Source organism: Augochlora pura, chromosome 9 (assembly GCF_028453695.1).
Source record: "Augochlora pura isolate Apur16 chromosome 9, APUR_v2.2.1, whole genome shotgun sequence".
Lineage (NCBI taxonomy): Eukaryota > Metazoa > Arthropoda > Insecta > Hymenoptera > Halictidae > Augochlora > Augochlora pura.
This window is the reverse complement of record NC_135780.1, coordinates 11881976-11886179: the sequence shown is the minus strand read 5'-3', so window position 1 is coordinate 11886179 and position 4204 is coordinate 11881976. Positions and strand designations below refer to the sequence as shown.

Sequence of the window (4204 nt, the reverse complement as noted above, 5' to 3'; positions counted from 1 at the left end):
TCCATGGAAACTCGACTGCCACGTGGAAATTAATTTCCACCCTAATCTATCACGTCTTGACCTCTTACGTCATAGTTGTGTCAAGATCCTGTCACGATCTCTTATGTCAGAAAATGTATCTTTTCAACTTTTTATCCGACCAAACAGAGTACTTTAATTTCCTATTTTTAAAATTGCCTACCTGGCGTTAAAATTATTATCAGCCTAATTATCAGTACAAAACCGATATAAGAAAAATCTAGTTTCAATATCCGAAGCTTCAAAGACGTTTCTCCCGTCGAGAAGTCAAGCTTGTGCAATCCGGCGCAGCTCCGGTTCGTCGAAAGCGTAGCAGCAGCACCCCGATGAGAGTCAAAGGGAGCAATTTTTCATTCAGCGTGTCGTCCAGTGTCCGAGCACAAAGTCGATGGTACCTGTTCCCAGAGGAGCAGCGAGACGATTTCGCGAGAAAAATTCTTGGTTGGTCATCGGCCGAGAGAAGGAGCCGTCGTACCGAGCGTGAAAAGAGGAGACGAGCTGCGCGAGCAATGGCGTGACGGGAAGTCGTTTCGTCAATGGTCACCGTGTATAGGCAGAGCCCCGACAATGAACGACAGCCGAGATCCAAGGGAGCAGAACCCCCTTCGATTTTTGTACGAACGTTCTCGAGGTGTAAATGCCACGAAATGGTATTAAAGGCACCTCTCTACCTGCCGTACACTTTCCGGTCGAACTGTCTATGCTATTCTCTGTCTCTTTCACTCTCTAGCTCTTTTTCTTTCTTTCTCTCTCTATCTCTGTTTCTTTTTCTCTCGTTTTCACTTTTTCTATCCAACCATCTCGCGCTCTCTCCCGCTCTTTTTTGCTCTCCCGCGGGATTGAAACGTAACGTTGACGCATCGAGCCCCATTCACCGGGCCCAGAGGAACTCCGGGCACGTTAGCGCCTTTCCAAGAACCTCTCCCTTTCACGCCAGCCTCTCTCTCTTTCCTGTTCATTCATGCCGGGCCCGGCTCATTCTTCGCGAGCTTCTCCCTTTTTCTGCCGGCCGCCGATCATCGACGACGTGAATCGGGAGCGAACGACTTCTCGGACAGTGTTCGCTGCCGCCGGGACCGCGATCGACACCCCTGGGTCCTCGCAAAATGTCCGGTCCCCCTTCTCTCGTCACAGAGTACAGTGTTATGGGAAAATTTTATGTGAAAACAGAAAAAAGTGGACCAGGTTTGCCGAGAGTAGACACGCGAGGGGTTGAAACCGGTGCAAGGGTTGATACAGAATTATTAGTAAACTAGGTTATGTTATACCCGTAATGTTATATTGGAACAAAGCTGGGGCAGTCCAAAAATGACCAAAGACGGTGTTACTGTGGCAAAAGGTGTGGAGTTGAAAGATAAGTTTCAGAATATTGGAGCAAAATTGGTGCAAGATGTAGCAAACAATACGAACGAAGAAGCTGGTGATGGTACAACGACAGCTACAGTTTTAGCAAGGGCTATTGCTAAAGAAGGCTTTGAGAAAATTAGTAAAGGGGCTAATCCTGTTGTAATAAGAAGAGGTGTTATGTTAGCGGTTGACACGGTTAAAGATCAATTGAAAGCTTCGAGTAAACCAGATTGATTGATTGAAACTTTATTGGCAGTGGATGTAACCCATCCGTTCTGCCTTCCATACAAATACATAATTTTTTTTTTTTTTTTTAAAACAATATTTTACATTTTTTGGTGAGTATTCTTACTTTACATTCGTTGAGTAAACCAGTCGCTACACCGGAAGAAATTGCGCAAGTTGCAACCATCTCGGCTAATGGGGACAAAGCCATCGGCAATCTTATTTCCGATGCCATGAGAGAGCACTTATGTTACAAGGTGTAGACATTTTAGCAGATGCTGTTGCGGTAACAATGGGTCCCAAAGGTCGTTAGTAAACTGGGGCTTCTAAAATTGTAGATAATAGAAATAATAATAGAAATAATAGTAGAAATAAATAATAATAATAGATAATAATAATAATTAAAATTCTAATAATAGAAATTAATTTCGCCCACTTTCTACAGATTTCTTTATTTATTGATTTATTTATGGAATTATTGGAGCAGCTCGCTCCTTTCTCGCCAGCGATTTCCAAAGTCGTTGGACAGAGGCCGTCGCGTCGACGAACAGGTCTCGCCGTCCGCAACGGTGTCGATTTCACGACAGAGCGACCCGGCCTCCGGGCGTAAGGTTGCCGTTTAGGTGTAAACAGGAGCCTCCCACGCGATCCAGATCTCGTAATACAGGATCGTTGCTGCGTTGCACACACACACGCGCGCGAAATGCTGGCCGCGCATGTACCGTCCGGATTAGCTTCGTTTCGGGGGGCCGTTCACCTATGATCCTACGGGATCGTTTCTCGCGAGGTAGAGAGACGTCTAAGGAGCAGGAAGGACGAGAAAGGAAACCACGGAGAAGCCGTTCAGACCCGGCTAATCCTCTGATTTCGTGTACCGGGGGCTCTGCGATTCGGGGCCATTCTGTTTTCCGTTGTCCCTCTCTCTCCCTCTGTCGTCCTCTCTCTTTCTCTTTCGGCCTCCCTTCCGTCCCGCATTCATCACGAAGGTAGAGGATCTCTTTCAAGGAATCTGTAACGCTATCCTGTTTACCGACAGGATCCTCTTGATCTATGGCGTCGGACGGAATCTCTTTATGCTCGTCCCAATTGATTCGTGCCGGGTTGCATGCGAAATGTCTGCTCCCATTTGACGGCTCCTCCTACGGCCGTTCAACGAACGCAATCGGACGGTATTGACCATAAGTAATTGCCGAAAAGACGATTTAGAAATATCCCGTTGAAAATTGTTGCTTTCTATAGCTAGTTTTTCCTCCATTTTATTCGCTCGCGGAGCTGTACACTTTGTTGAATTATCGAAGCATTCTGTTTCTAATTATTTTCTCAATCCGTTCAATAATTTTTACAAGGAAATCATGCGAATATATTGTTTTACAGATGTATTTTAGACAAGCATGCGATCGTAAAGAAAATTTATACTCGCTCCGTTTACTTGATCAATTAACGCTAGAAAGACGGGAGCTTGAAGCCGGGAAAATAATTGCTTTCGGCAATATAGGTATAACACACGTATATATATGATGTGGATTTTCGAAGGGTTTTGATGATCGAAATGAATTGACTAATTGACTTGTTTCTCTATAATTAAGAGATTTATATTATAACCTATATTCCTATAACTACACTATATACAATATTCACAAGTTTACCTGTAATTAAGAGAAACGACAATTTAGGTCAACTGTTCGTCTCTCTTTCACAGCTCTGCTTTTATTAACTATTTTCCTTATAACGATTAATTAAATTTACGTAATCTTTTCTTATCTTAGCACGTGTTCTCTATTTTAATTCTTCTATCTATCTATCTCCCTCACCACGTGGCCAGCTCGCAGGTTTATCACAGCCGCGCGGGCACCATGTACTGAGCGCGGTAATTTTAAAGAGGGTATATTCTCTTTACGTATACCGGAAATGAAGGAGGGGGGAGGGGGGCAACAACAATGATTAATAAACGTTATAATTAATTTATATGTTGCAGAAAAAGTCACGAAATTATAAGAAGCTGTGTCATTATTTACATAATTATTTTTACAAAATTGAAATTGAAAAGCAGTCGAAATGACTTGCTTAGGCAATCTAGTGTTAAATATGAACGACGAGAGATTTACGAACAATAGCTCTGTTCGTAAATTGTATATTTCCAGCTTCTGTCTCGTTAGACGAATCTCTCGAATATTTGAAGAATTCTCAGCTATTTGAATTCTCGATATTTGGCACTCGGGGCGTCCAAAGGTAAAGCTGAATTGGTGAAAGAATAGGCGAAAGTTGGGCGACGAGGAAAGAGGAAATAGTAGGAAAGTCTGCACCCCGGTGGAAAACGAAAGAGGCGCGAGACCGTTCAGGAACATTAAGAACAATTTCACTGGTCGATGCCCACGGACCATGGATCCTCGCGAGCGTGTGCTGCACGCGGTGCAACAACCGTCCACAAAGAGAGAACGGCAGAGAAAGAGAGAGAGAAATAAAGAGAGAGAGAGAGAGAGAGAGAGAAGGCAGGTAACTCTTTCGATCCGGGAACAGGGGCACACCCCTGATCTTTCTGGGCCGTCGCGCAGCAGGGCGCCGCGTTTACCCCCTTTTATTTTGATTTATTCGACGTTAACTCGCTTTGACGGCG

General features: G+C 44.1%; 1 pseudogene; it reads left to right on the top strand.

Moving 5' to 3' along the window:
- Positions 1-585: 585 nt before the first annotated feature.
- Positions 586-1853, top strand: LOC144475143 (heat shock protein 60A pseudogene; annotated as a pseudogene).
- Positions 1854-4204: the final 2351 nt, after the last annotated feature.